Here is a 15,251-nt window from a genome sequence, read left to right as displayed (position 1 = left end):
CAGCGTAAAAGAGGGGTTGGGGGGGCACCCAATGCAAATAGTCCGGGTATCCATTTGATTACCTGTTCAGGAGTCTTATGGCTTGGGGGTGAAAGCTGTTTAGAAGCCTTTTGGTCCTAGACTTGGCGCTCTGGTACCCCTTGCCATGCGGTAGTAGAGATAACAGTCTATGACTGAGGTGGCTGGGATCTTTGACAATTTTTAGAGCCTTCCTCTGACACCGCCTGGTGTAGAGGTCCTGGATGGCAGGCAGCTTAGCCCCAGTGATGTACTGGGCCGTATGCACTACCCTCTGTAGTGCCTTGCGGTCGGAGGCCGAGCAGTTGCCGTACCAGGCAGTGATGCAACCAGGATGCTCTCGATGGTGCAGCTGTAGAACCTTTTGAGTGTCTGAGGACCCATGCCAAATCTTTTTAGTTTCCTGAGGGGGAATAGGCTTTGTTGTGCCCTTTTCACGACTGTCTTGGTGTGTTTGGACCATTCTAGTTTGTTGATGATGTGGACACCAAGGAACTTGAAGATCTCAACCTGCTCCTCTGTATAGGGAATGGGGTGCTTTTGTGTCAAAGATAGAGCACTATATAGGGAATGGGGTGCTTTTGTGTCGAAGATAGAGCACTATATAGGGAATGGGGTGCTTTTGTGTCAAAGATAGAGCACTATATAGGGAATGGGGTGCTTTTGTGTCAAAGATAGAGCACTATATAGGGAATGGGGTGCTTTTGTGTCAAAGATAGAGCACTATATAGGGAATGGGGTGCTTTTGAGTCAAAAGTAGGACACTATATAGGGAATGGGGTGCATTTGTGTCAAAGATAGAGCACTATATAGGGAATAGGGTGCTTTTGAGTCAAAAGTAGGACACTATATAGGGAATGGGGTGCTTTTGTGTCAAAGATAGAGCACTATATAGGGAATGGGGTGCTTTTGTGTCAAAGATAGAGCACTATATAGGGAATGGGGTGCTTTTGAGTCAAAAGTAGGACACTATATAGGGAATGGGGTGCTTTTGTGTCAAAGATAGAGCACTATATAGGGAATGGGGTGCTTTTGTGTCAAAGATAGAGCACTATATAGGGAATGGGGTGCTTTTGTGTCAAAGATAGGGCACTATATAGGGAATGGGGTGCTTTTGAGTCAAAAGTAGGACACTATATAGGGAATGGGGTGCTTTTGAGTCAAAAATAGTGCACTGTATAAGAAAAAGGGTGCTTTTGAGTCAAAAGTAGCTTACTATATAGGGAATGAGGTGCTTTTGAGTCAAAAGTAGGGCACTGTATAGGGAATGGGGTCCTTTTGAGTCAAAAGTAGGGCACTATATAGGGAATGGGGTGCTTTTGAGTCAAAAGTAGGGCACTGTATAGGGAATGGGGTGATTTTGAGTTAAAAGTAGGGCACTGTGTAGGGAATGGGGTGCTATTGAGTCAAAAGTAGGGCACTGTATAGGGAATGGGGTGCTTTTGAGTCAAAAGTAGGGCACTGTATAGGGAATGGGGTGCTTTTGAGTCAAAAGTAGGGCACTGTATAGGGAATGGGGTGCTTTTGAGTCAAAAGTAGGGCACTGTATAGGGAATGGGGTGCTTTTGAGTCAAAAGTAGGGCACTATATAGGGAATGGGGTGCTTTTGAGTCAAAAGTAGCTCACTATATAGGGAATGGGGTGCTTTTGAGTCAAAAGTAGCTCACAATATAAGGAATAGGGGGATTTCGAATCAATTGTAGTGCACAATATAGGGAATGGGGTGATTTGGAATCAATTGTAGTGCACAATATAGGGAATGGGGTGCTTTTGAGTCAAAAGTAGGACACTATATAGGGAATGGGGTGCATTTGTGTCAAAGATAGAGCACTATATAGGGAATGGGGTGCTTTTGTGTCAAAGATAGAGCACTATATAGGGAATGGGGTGCTTTTGTGTCAAAGATAGAGCACTATATAGGGAATGGGGTGCTTTTGAGTCAAAACTAGGACACTATATAGGGAATGGGGTGCTTTTGTGTCAAAGATAGAGCACTATATAAGGAATGGGGTGCTTTTGTGTTAAAGATAGGGCACTATATAGGGAATGGGGTGCTTTTGAGTCAAAAGTAGGACACTATATAGGGAATGGGGTGCTTTTGAGTCAAAAATAGTGCACTGTATAAGAAATAGGGTGCTTTTGAGTCAAAAGTAGGGCACTATATAGGGAATGGGGTGCTTTTGAGTCAAAAGTAGCTCACTATATAGGGAATGGGGTGCTTTTGAGTCAAAAGTAGCTCACAATATAAGGAATAGGGGGATTTCGAATCAATTGTAGTGCACAATATAGGGAATGGGGTGATTTGGAATCAATTGTAGTGCACAATATAGGGAATGGGGTGATTTGGAATCAATTGTAGTGCACAATATAGGGAATGGGGTGCTTTTGAGTCAAAAGTAGCGCACTATATATAGGAAATGGGGTGCCATTTGAGACGCAAAAATAGTAATGATATTAATGATATTTGACAGGGTCAGACACTGCACATGTAAACATGTAGAGATGAGAGGGGTTTGTAAACATGAAGAGATGAGAGGGGTTTGTAAACATGTAGAGATGAGAGGTGTTTGTAAACATGAAGAGATGAGAGGGGTTTGTAAACATGTAGAGATGAGAGGGGTTTGTAAACATGAAGAGATGAGAGGGGTTTGTTAACATGAAGAGATGAGAGGGGTTTGTAAACATGAAGAGATGAGAGGGGTTTGTAAACATGAAGAGATGAGAGGGGTTTGTAAACATGTAGAGATGAGAGGGGTTTGTAAACATGAAGAGATGAGAGGGGTTTGTAAACATGAAGAGATGAGAGGGGTTTGTAAACATGAAGAGATGAGAGGGGTTTGTAAACATGAAGAGATGAGAGGGGTTTGTAAACATGAAGAGATGAGAGGGGTTTGTAAACATGAAGAGATGAGAGGGGTTTGTAAACATGAAGAGAGGAGAGGGGTTTGTAAACATGAAGAGATGAGAGGGGTTTGTAAACATGAAGAGATGAGAGGGGTTCAAATAAAATAATATTTTATTGGTCACATGCACGTGTTTAGCAGATGTTATATGTAGCGAAATGCCTGTGTAATACAAGTAATATCTAACAATTTCACAACAAATACCTAATACACACAAATCTAAGTAAAGGAATGGAATTAAGAATATATAAATATATGGATGAGCAATGTCAGCGCGGCATAGACTAAGATACAGTAGATAGAATACAGTACAATATATACTGTACAAATGAGATGAGTAATGCAAGATATGTAAACATTCTTAAAGTGGCATTATTAAAGTGACTAGTGTTCCATTTATTAAAGTGGCCAATGATTTCAAGTCTGTATGTAGGCAGCAGTTTCTCTGTGCTAGTGGTGGCTGTTTAACAATCTGATGGCCTTGAGATAGAAGCTGTTTTTCAATCTCTCTGTCCCAACTTTGATGCACCTGTACTGACCTCGCCTTCTGGATGATAGCGGGGTGAACAGGCAGTGGCTCAGGTAGTTGTTATACTTGATGATATTTTTGGCCTTCCTGTGACATCGGGTGCTGTAGGTGTCCTGGAGGGCAGGTAGTTTGTCCCCGGTTATGCGTTGTGCAGACTGCACCACCCTCTGGAGAGCCCTGTGGTTGTGGCCGGTGCAGTTGCCGTACCAAGCGGTGATACAGCCCAACAGGATGCTCTCAATTGTGCATCTGTTAAAATTTGTGAGGGTTTTGGGTGACAAGCCAAATTTCTTCATCCTCCTGAGGTTGAAGAGACGCTGTTGCACCTTCTTCACCATACTGTCTGTGTGGATGGACCATTTCAGTTCGTCAGTGATATGTATGCCGAGAAACTTAAAACGTTCCACCTTCACTGCTGTCCCGTCAATGTAGGTAGGGGGGTGCTCCCTCTGCTGTTTCCACAATCATCTCCTTTGTTTTGTTGATGTTGAGTGAGAGGTTATTTTCCGGAGTCCACACTCCCAGAACCCTCACCTCCTCCCTGTTGGCTGTCTTGTCGTTGTTGGTAATCAAGCCTACTGTTGTGTCATCTCCAAACTTGATGATTGAGTTGGAGGCATGCATGGCCACACAGTCATGGGTGAACAGGGAGTACAGGAAGGGGCTGAGCACGCACCCTTGTGGGGCCTCAGTGTTGAGGATCAGCAAAGTAGAGATGTTGTTTCCTACCTTCACCATTTGGGGTCGGCCCGTCAGGAAGTCCAGGGCCCAATTGCTCAGGGCGGGGTTCAGACCCAGGGCCTCGAGCTTGATGAGCTTGGAATGTAATGTGGTGTTGAATGCTGAGCTATAGTCAATGAACAGCATTCTTACATAGGTATTCTGCTTGTCCAGATGGGTTAGGGCAGTGTGCAGTGTGATGGCGATTGCATCGTCTGTGGACCTATTTAGGCGGTATGCAAATTGAAGTGGGTCTAGGGTGACAGGTAAGGTGGATATGATATGATCCTTGACTAGTCTCTCAAAGCACTTCATGACGACAGAAGCGAGTGCTACGTGACGATAGTAATTTAGTTCAGTTCCCTTTGCATTCTTGGGTAAATGAACAATGGTGGCCATCTTGAAGCATGTGGGAACAGCAGACTGGGATAAGGAGAGATATAATATGTCCGTAAACACACCAGCCAGCTGGTCTGCACATGCTCTGAGGATGCATCTAGGGATGTTGTCTTGTGAGGGTTAACATGTTTAAATGTCTTTCTCACGTCGGCCACGGAGAAGGAGAGCCCACAGTCCTTGGTAGCTGGCTACGTAGGTGGCACTGTGTTATCCTCAAAGTGGGTAAAGATTGTGTTTAGCTTGTCCAGAAGCAAGACGTTGGTGTCCGCGACGTGGCTGGTTTTCCTTTTTTAGTCCGTGATTGTCTGTATAACTTGCCACAAACATCTTGTGTCTGAGCCGTTGAATTGCGACTCCACTTTGTCTCTATACTGACGTTTTGCCTGTTTGATTGCCTTGTGGAGGGAATGACAACTCTGTTTGTATTCTGCTATATTCCCAGTCACCTTGCCTTGGTTAAATGCGGTGGTTCGTGCTTTCAGTTTTGCAGTTCCACGGTTTCTGGTTAGGGTAGGATTTAATAGTCACGCTGGGTACAACATCTCCTATACACTTCTTGATAAAATAAACTCAGTAACCATCTCAGTGTACACGTCAATATTGTTCTTGGAAGCTACCCGGGAACATATCCCAGTCCACGTGATCAAAACAATCTCGAAGCGTGGATTCCGATTGGGCAGACCAGCGTTGAATAGTCCTTAGCACGGGTACTTCCTGTTTGAGTTTCTGCCTGTAGGAAGGGATGAGCAAAATGGAGTCGTGGTCAGATTTGCCGAGAGGAGAGTGGAGGAGGGCCTTGTATGCATCCCGGAAGTTGGAGTAATAATGGTTGAGTGTTTTCCAGCGCCCGTACTACAGTCAATATGCTGATAAAATTTAGGTAGCCTTTTCCTTAAATTTGCTTTGTTAAAATCCCCAGCTACAATAAATGCAGCCTTGGGATATATGGTTTCCAGTTTGCATAGAGTCCAGTGAAGTTCCTTGATGGCCGTCGTGGTATCGGCTTGAGGGGGATATAAACGGCTGTGACAATAACCGAAGACAATTCTCTTGGGAGATAATACGGTCAGCATTTGATTGAGAGGTATTCTAGGCCGGGTGAACAAAAGGACTTGAGATCCTGTATGTTATTACAATTACACCATGAGTCATTAATCATGAAACATACACCCCGCCCTTCTTCTTCCTTGAGAAATGTTTATTCCTGTCGGCGTGATGAACTGAGAATCAAGATGGCTGGACTGACTCCAACAGTATATCCCGAGAGTGCCATGTTTCCATGAAACAGAGTATGTTACAATGCCTGCTGTCTCTCTGGAAAGAAACCCTTTGGTATCCAGGGACTGAACTTTAGCGCGTTATATACTCGGAAGCGGTGGGTGGTGTGCGCTTCTAGTCTGACTAGAAGACCGCTCCAAATTCCTCTTCTCCGCAGGTGTTGATTTGGGTTAGCCTCTGGAATCAGTTCAATTGCCCTGGATGGTACGAACAAAGGATCCTCTTCGGGAAAGTTGTATTCCTGGTTGTAGTGCTGGTGAGTTACCGCTCCTCTAATATCCAATAGTTCCTGGCTGTATGTATTAACACATAACATTTTCTGGGCTAACGAAGTAAGAAATAATACATACAAAAACAAAATACTGCAAAGAAGCGAGGCAGCCCTCTCTGTTGGCGCCATCTTAGTATCAGGGTTTGTAAACATGAAGTGATGAGGGGTTTGTAAACATGAAGTGATGAGGGATTTGTAAACATGAAGTGACGAGGGGTTTGTAAACATGAAGTGATGAGGGGTATCTAAACATGAAGTAATGAGGGGTTTGTAAACATGAAGTGACGAGGGGTTTGTAAACACGAAGTGATGAGGGGTTTGTAAACATGAAGTGATGAGGGGTTTGTAAACATGAAGTGACGAGGGGTTTGTAAACACGAAGTGATGAGGGGTTTGTAAACACGAAGTGATGAGGGGTTTGTAAACACGAAGTGATGAGGGGTTTGTAAACATGAAGTGATGAGGGGTTTGTAAACATGAAGTGATGAGGGGTTTGTAAACATGAAGTGATGAGGGGTTTGTAAACATGAAGTGATGAGGGGTTTGTAAACATGAAGTGATGAGGGGTTTGTAAACATGAAGTGATGAGGGGTTTGTAAACATGAAGTGATGAGGGGTTTGTAAACATGAAGTGATGAGGGGTTTGTAAACATGAAGTGATGAGGGGTTTGTAAACATGAAGTGATGAGGGGTTTGTAAACATGAAGTGACGAGGGGTTTGTAAACATGAAGTGACGAGGGGTTTGTAAACATGAAGTGATGAGGGGTTTGTAAACATGAAGTGATGAGGGGTTTGTAAACATGAAGTGATGAGGGGTTTGTAAACATGAAGTGATGAGGGGTTTGTAAACATGAAGTGATGAGGGGTTTGTAAACATGAAGTGATGAGGGGTTTGTAAACATGAAGTGATGAGGGGTTTGTAAACATGAAGTGATGAGGGGTTTGTAAACATGAAGTGATGAGGGGTTTGTAAACATGAAGTGATGAGGGGTTTGTAAACATGAAGTGATGAGGGGTTTGTAAACATGAAGTGATGAGGGGTATCTAAACATGAAAAGATGAGTGGTCACAACTTCACAAGAGTTCAAGTGAAACAAATATAACTTTTTTTTTTTCTTTCTCTTGTTTCTCTCCTCCACCCTCCTCTCTCTTTCTCCCTCTACCCCAATCTTTCTTTCTCTCATCTCTCTGTCTTTCTTTCTGTCCCTCCCCTCTTTCTCTCTCTGTTAAATAGTTTGGCCTGCGCTCAGCGGCTCAGGGGGCGTCATGGCGACAACAGCTTTATTAATCACATCCATCATCTCTAACGGCATGACGACCAGAGGGAACTCTAATCTCTCCTCTCCTGAAGGGCTCTCCACTGCCTGCATTAGCCTGACGTGTGTGTGTGTGTGTGTGTGTGTGTGTGTGTGTGTGTGTGTGTGTGTGTGTGTGTGTGTGTGTGTGTGTGTGTGTGTGTGTGTGTGTGTGTGTGTGTGTGTGTGTGTGTGTGTGTGTGTGTGTGTGTGTGTGTGTGTGTGTGTGTGTGTGTTTTTCTGTCAGAGTATTCTAGGTATGTGGGGAAGTTGTTTTCCTGAACTTGTTTATTAGAATTTTCCCGCTAAACTTTGTTCGCCTTGAATGTTGGTCTTCGAAGGAGAAGTGTACCAGTTTGCCGACACCATGTCCTCAGAACCTTTCAGGCCAGGGATGTTATGCTGAAGATGAACTTAACGTTGATTTATCACTAAATAAACTCCATATAGTGTAGCTATTTGCACTCATAACTAACTAATTATCAAATCATATGAATATTTATATACACTGCTCAAAAAAATAAAGGGAACACTTAAACAACACAAATAACTCCAAGTCAATCACACTTCTGTGAAATCAAACTGTCCACTTAGGAAGCAACACTGATTGACAATAAATTTCACATGCTGTTGTGCAAATGGAATAGACAAAAGGTGGAAATTATAGGCAATTAGCAAGACACCCCCCAAAACAGGAGTGATTCTGCAGGTGGTGACCACAGACCACTTCTCAGTTCCTATGCTTCCTGGCTGATGTTTTGGTCACTTTTGAATGCTGGCGGTGCTCTCACTCAAGTGGTAGCATGAGACGGAGTCTACAACCCACACAAGTGGCTCAGATAGTGCAGTTCATCCAGGATGGCACATCAATGTGAACTGTGGCAAAAAGGTTTGCTGTGTCTGTCAGCGTAGTGTCCAGAGCATGGAAGCCCTACCAGGAGACAGGCCAGTACATCAGGAGACGTGGAGGAGGCCGTAGGAGGGCAACAACCCAGCAGCAGGACCGCTACCTCCGCCTTAGTGCAAGGAGGTGCACTGCCAGAGCCCTGCAAAATGACCTCCAGCAGGCCACAAATGTGCATGTGTCAGCATATGGTCTCACAAGGGGTCTGAGGATCTCATTTCGGTACCTAATGGCAGTCAGGCTACCTCTGGCGAGCACATGGAGGGCTGTGCGGCCCCACAAAGAAATGCCACCCCACACCATGACTGACCCATCGCCAAACCGGTCATGCTGGAGGATGTTGCAGGCAGCAGAACGTTCTCCACGGCGTCTCCAGACTCTGTCACGTCTGTCACATGTGCTCATGTGCTCAGTGTGAACCTGCTTTCATCTGTGAAGAGCACAGGGCGCCAGTGGCGAATTTGCCAATCTTGGTGTTCTCTGGCAAATGCCAAACGTCCTGCACGGTGTTGGGCTGTACAACCCCCAACTGTGGACGTTGGGCCCTCATACCACCCTCATGGAGTCTGTTTCTGACCGTTTGAGCAGACACATGCACATTTGTGGTCTGCTGGAGGTCATTTTGCAGGGCGCTGGCAGTGCACCTCCTTGCACAAAGGCGGAGGTAGCGGTCCTGCTGCTGGGTTGTTGCCCTCCTACGGCCTCCTCCACGTCTCCTGATGTACTGGCCTGTCTCCTGGTAGGGCTTCCATGCTCTGGACACTACGCTGACAGACATAGCAAACCTTTTTGCCACAGTTCGCATTGATGTGCCATCCTGGATGAACTGCACTACCTGATCCACTTGTGTGGGTTGTAGACTCCGTCTCATGCTACCACTAGAGTGAGAGCACCGCCAGCATTCAAAAGTGACCAAAACATCAGCCAGCAAGCATAGGAACTGAGAAGTGGTCTGTGGTCACCACCTGCAGAATCACTCCTGTTTTGGGGGGTGTCTTGCTAATTGCCTATAATTTCCAACTTTTGTCTATTCCGTTTGCACAACAGCATGTGAAATTTATTGTCAATCAGTGTTGCTTCCTAAGTGGACAGTGTGATTTCACAGAAGTGTGATTGACTTGGAGTTACATTGTGTTATTTAAGTGTTCCCTTTATTTTTTTGAGCAGTGTATTTTTTGTACTTTTACCCCATTTTCTCCCCATTTGGTAGTTACAGTCTTGTCTCATCACTGCAACTCCCGTACGGACTCGGGAGAGGCGAAGGTCGAGAGCCATGCGTCCTCCGAAACACGACCCCACTAACCTGCACTGCTTCTTGACACTAGGCTCGCTTAACCCAGAGGCCAGCCAATGTGTCGGAGGAGGCGCCTTACAACTGCCGACCAAAGTCAGCTTGCAGGCGCCCGGCCGCCACAAGGCGTCGCTTTGTGGCAGTGAAGAGACAAGGACATCCCGGACCCCAGACACTCTGATGTGTCCCAAATTGCACCATGTTCCTTTTATAGTGCACTACGTTTTCCCCAGGGCCCATGGTGGTTTGGTCACATGTAGTGCACTATATTGGGAATAGGGTTCCATTTGGGTTGGAGTCTCTATCTCTAAGCCACTGTTGTTTCTCTATTAAACATCTCTACTTCTATAGTCTATTTTCTCTTAATTGGCTCTTTATGTACACTCAACCTCTCTTCTATTTTCTCTCAATCTCTCTATTGCCAAGATATATTCTCCTCCTGATTATGCATCTCTACTTTTCCATAGTCTACAGTTGTCTTTTTCCCTTGGCTCACTCCCTCTCTTTTAGCCATTTCTCTCTTCTCTAACTGATTCTGTCTTTCCTCAGTTCTCTCCGTCTTTTAATCAGTTCTCTCCGTCTAATTATTCTCTCCGTCTTTACCACATTCTATTCTCTTCCCTAGCTTCCTCTTTCTATTCTCTTCCCTAGCTTCCTCTTTCTATTCTCATCCATAGCTTCATCTTTCTATTCTCTTCCCTAGCTTCCTCTTTCTATTCGCTTCCCTAGCTTCCTCTTTAAATTCTCATCCCTAGCTTCCTCTTTCTATTCTCATCCCTAGCTTCCTCTTTCTATTCTCTTCCCTAGCTTCCTCTTTCTATTCTCATCCCTAGCTTCCTCTTTCTATTCTCATCCCTAGCTTTCTCTTTTAATTCTCATCCCTAGGTTCCTCTTTCTATTCTCATCCCTAGCTTTCTCTTTTAATTCTCATCCCTAGCTTTCTCTTTTAATTCTCATCCCGAGCTTTATCTTTCTATTCTCATCCCTAGCTTCCTCTTTCTATTCTCATCCCGAGCTTCCTCTTTCTATTCTCTTCCCTAGCTTCCTCTTTCTATTCTCTTCCCTAACTTCCTCTTTCTATTCTCATCCCTAGCTTCCTCTTTCTATTCTCATCCCTAGCTTCCTCTTTCTATTCTCTTCCCTAGCTTCCTCTTTCTAGTCTCATCCATAGCTTCCTCTTTCTATTCTCATCCCTAGCTTCCTCTTTCTATTCTCAGCCATAGCTTTATCTTTCTATTCTCATCCCTAGCTTCCTATTTCACATTCTCCTCCCTAGCTTCCTCTTTCTATTCTCTTCCCTAGCTTCCTCTTTCTATTCTCATCCCTAGCTTTATATTTCTATTTTCATCCCTAGCTTCCTCTTTCTATTCTCATCCCTAGCTTCCTCTTACTATTCTCAATCCCTAGCTTCCTCTTTCTATTCTCTTCCCTAGCTTCCTCTTTCTATTCTCATCCCTAGCGTCCTCTTTCTATTCTCTTCCTAGCTTTCTCTTTCTATCCTCATCCCTAGCTTCCTCTTTCTATTCTCTTCCCTAGCTTCCTCTTTCTATTCTCATCCCTAGATTTATATTTATATTTTCATCCCTACCTTCCTCTTTCTATTATCTTCCCTAGCTTCCTCTTTCTATTCTCATCCCTAGCTGCCTCTTTCTATTCTCATCCCTAGCTTCCTCTTTCTATTCTCATCCCTAGCTTCCTCTTTCTATTCTCATCCCTAGCTTCATCTTTCTATTCTCATCCCTAGCTTTCTCTTTCTATTCTCATCCCTAGCTTCCTCTTTCTATTCTCATCCCTAGCTTCCTCTTTCTATTCTCTTCCCTAGCTTCCTCTTTCTATTCTCATCCCTAGCTTCCTCTTTCTATTCTCATCCCTAGATTTCTCTTTTAATTCTCATCCCTAGCTTCCTCTTTCTATTCTCATCCCTAGCTTTCTCTTTTAATTCTCATCCTTAGCTTTCTCTTTTAATTCTCATCCCTAGCTTTATCTTTCTATTCTCATCCCTAGCTTCCTCTTTCTATTCTCATCCCGAGCTTCCTCTTTCTATTCTCTTCCCTAGCTTCCTCTTTCTATTCTCTTCCCTAACTTTCTCTTTCTATTCTCATCCCTAGCTTCCTCTTTCTATTCTCATCCCCAGCTTCCTCTTTCTATTCTCTTCCCTAGCTTCCTCTTTCTAGTCTCATCCATAGCTTCCTCTTTCTATTCACATCCCTAGCTTCCTCTTTCTATTCTCAGCCATAGCTTTATCTTTCTATTCTCATCCCTAGCTTCCTATTTCTATTCTCATCCCTAGCTTCCTCTTACTATTCTCATCCCTAGCTTCCTCTTTCTATTCTCTTCCCTAGCTTCCTCTTTCTATTCTCATCCCTAGCTTCCTCTTTCTATTCTCATCCCGAGCTTCCTCTTTCTATTCTCTTCCCTAGCTTCCTCTTTCTATTCTCTTCCCTAACTTCCTCTTTCTATTCTCATCCCTAGCTTCCTCTTTCTATTCTCATCCCTAGCTTCCTCTTTCTATTCTCTTCCCTAGCTTCCTCTTTCTATTCTCAGCCATAGCTTTATCTTTCTATTCTCATCCCTAGCTTCCTATTTCACATTCTCCTCCCTAGCTTCCTCTTTCTATTCTCTTCCCTAGCTTCCTCTTTCTATTCTCATCCCTAGCTTTATATTTCTATTTTCATCCCTAGCTTCCTCTTTCTATTCTCATCCCTAGCTTCCTCTTACTATTCTCAATCCCTAGCTTCCTCTTTCTATTCTCTTCCCTAGCTTCCTCTTTCTATTCTCATCCCTAGCTTCCTCTTTCTATTCTCTTCCTAGCTTCTTCTTTCTATTCTCATCCCTAGCTTCCTCTTTCTATTCTCTTCCCTAGCTTCCTCTTTATATTCTCATCCCTAGCTTTATATTTCTATTTTCATCCCTAGCTTCCTCTTTCTATTCTCATCCCTAGCTCCCTCTTTATATTCTCATCCCTAGCTTTCTCTTTCTATCCTCATCCCTAGCTTCCTCTTTCTATTCTCTTCCCTAGCTTCCTCTTTCTATTCTCATCCCTAGATTTATATTTATATTTTCATCCCTACCTTCCTCTTTCTATTATCTTCGGTAGCTTCCTCTTTCTATTCTCATCCCTAGCTGCCTCTTTCTATTCTCATCCCTAGCTTCCTCTTTCTATTCTCATCCCTAGCTTCCTCTTTCTATTCTCATCCCTAGCTTCATCTTTCTATTCTCATCCCTAGCTTTCTCTTTCTATTCTCATCCCTAGCTTCCTCTTTCTATTCTCATCCCTAGCTTCCTCTTTCTATTCTCTTCCCTAGCTTCCTCTTTCTATTCTCATCCCTAGCTTCCTCTTTCTATTCTCATCCCTAGATTTCTCTTTTAATTCTCATCCCTAGCTTCCTCTTTCTATTCTCATCCCTAGCTTTCGCTTTTAATTCTCATCCCTAGCTTTCTCTTTTAATTCTCAGCCATAGCTTTATCTTTCTATTCTCATCCCTAGCTTCCTATTTCTATTCTCATCCCTAGCTTCCTCTTACTATTCTCATCCCTAGCTTCCTCTTTCTATTCTCTTCCCTAGCTTCCTCTTTCTATTCTTTTCCCTAGCTTCCTCTTTCTATTCTCTTCCCTAACTTCCTCTTTCTATTCTCATCCCTAGCTTCCTCTTTCTATTCTCATCCCTAGCTTCCTCTTTCTATTCTCTTCCCTAGCTTCCTCTTTCTAGTCTCATCCATAGCTTCCTCTTTCTATTCTCATCCCTAGCTTCCTCTTTCTATTCTCAGCCATAGCTTTATCTTTCTATTCTCATCCCTAGCTTCCTATTTCTATTCTCTTCCCTAGCTTCCTCTTTCTATTCTCATCCCTAGCTTTATATTTCTATTTTCATCCCTAGCTTCCTCTTTCTATTCTCATCCCTAGCTTCCTCTTACTATTCTCAATCCCTAGCTTCCTCTTTCTATTCTCTTCCCTAGCTTCCTCTTTCTATTCTCATCCCTAGCTTCCTCTTTCTATTCTCTTCCTAGCTTCTTCTTTCTATTCTCATCCCTAGCTTCCTCTTTCTATTCTCTTCCCTAGCTTCCTCTTTATATTCTCATCCCTAGCTTTATATTTCTATTTTCATCCCTAGCTTCCTCTTTCTATTCTCATCCCTAGCTCCCTCTTTATATTCTCATCCCTAGCTTTCTCTTTCTATCCTCATCCCTAGCTTCCTCTTTCTATTCTCTTCCCTAGCTTCCTCTTTCTATTCTCATCCCTAGATTTATATTTATATTTTCATCCCTACCTTCCTCTTTCTATTATCTTCGGTAGCTTCCTCTTTCTATTCTCATCCCTAGCTTCCTCTTTCTATTCTCATCCCTAGCTTCCTCTTTCTATTCTCTTCCCTAGCTTCCTCTTTCTAGTCTCATCCATAGCTTCCTCTTTCTATTCTCATCCCTAGCTTCCTCTTTCTATTCTCAGCCATAGCTTTATCTTTCTATTCTCCTCCCTAGCTTCCTCTTTCTATTCTCCTCCCTAGCCTCCTCTTTCTATTCTCATCCGTAGATTTATATTTCTATTTTCATCCCTAGCTTCCTCTTTCTATTCTCATCCCTAGCTTCCTCTTTCTATTCTCTTCCCTAGCTTCCTCTTTCTATTCTCATCCCTAGCTTCCTCTTTCTATTCTCTTCCTAGCTTCTTCTTCTATTCTCATCCCTAGCTTCCTCTTTCTATTCTCTTCCCTACCTTCCTCTTTATATTCTCTTCCCTAGCTTTATATTTCTATTTTCATCCCTAGCTTCCTCTTTCTATTCTCATCCCTAGCTCCCTCTTTATATTCTCATCCCTAGCTTTCTCCTTCTATCCTCATCCCTAGCTTCCTCTTTCTATTCTCTTCCCTAGCTTCCTCTTTCTATTCTCATCCCTAGATTTATATTTATATTTTCATCCCTACCTTCCTCTTTCTATTATCTTCGGTAGCTTCCTCTTTCTATTCTCATCCCTAGCTGCCTCTTTCTATTCTCATCCCTAGCTTCCTCTTTCTATTCTCATCCCTAGCTTCCTCTTTCTATTCTCATCCCTAGCTTCATCTTTCTATTCTCATCCCTAGCTTTCTCTTTCTATTCTCATCCCTAGCTTCCTCTTTCTATTCTCATCCCTAGCTTCCTCTTTCTATTCTCTTCCCTAGCTTCCTCTTTCTATTCTCATCCCTAGCTTCCTCTTTCTATTCTCATCGCTAGATTTCTCTTTTAATTCTCATCCCTAGCTTCCTCTTTCTATTCTCATCCCTAGCTTTCGCTTTTAATTCTCATCCCTAGCTTTCTCTTTTAATTCTAAACCCTAGCTTTATCTTTCTATTCTCATCCCTAGCTTCCTCTTTCTATTCTCATCCCGAGCTTCCTCTTTCTATTCTCTTCCCTAGCTTCCTCTTTCTATTCTCTTCCCTAACTTTCTCTTTCTATTCTCATCCCTAGCTTCCTCTTTCTATTCTCATCCCCAGCTTCCTCTTTCTATTCTCTTACCTAGCTTCCTCTTTCTAGTCTCATCCATAGCTTCCTCTTTCTATTCACATCCCTAGCTTCCTCTTTCTATTCTCAGCCATAGCTTTATCTTTCTATTCTCATCCCTAGCTTCCTATTTCTATTCTCATCCCTAGCTTCCTCTTACTATTCTCATCCCTA

The sequence above is a fragment of the Salvelinus fontinalis genome, chromosome 29 (assembly GCF_029448725.1).
Source record: "Salvelinus fontinalis isolate EN_2023a chromosome 29, ASM2944872v1, whole genome shotgun sequence".
NCBI lineage: Eukaryota > Metazoa > Chordata > Actinopteri > Salmoniformes > Salmonidae > Salvelinus > Salvelinus fontinalis.
The sequence above is the reverse complement of the archived record's forward strand: the minus strand, read 5'-3'. Positions refer to the sequence as shown.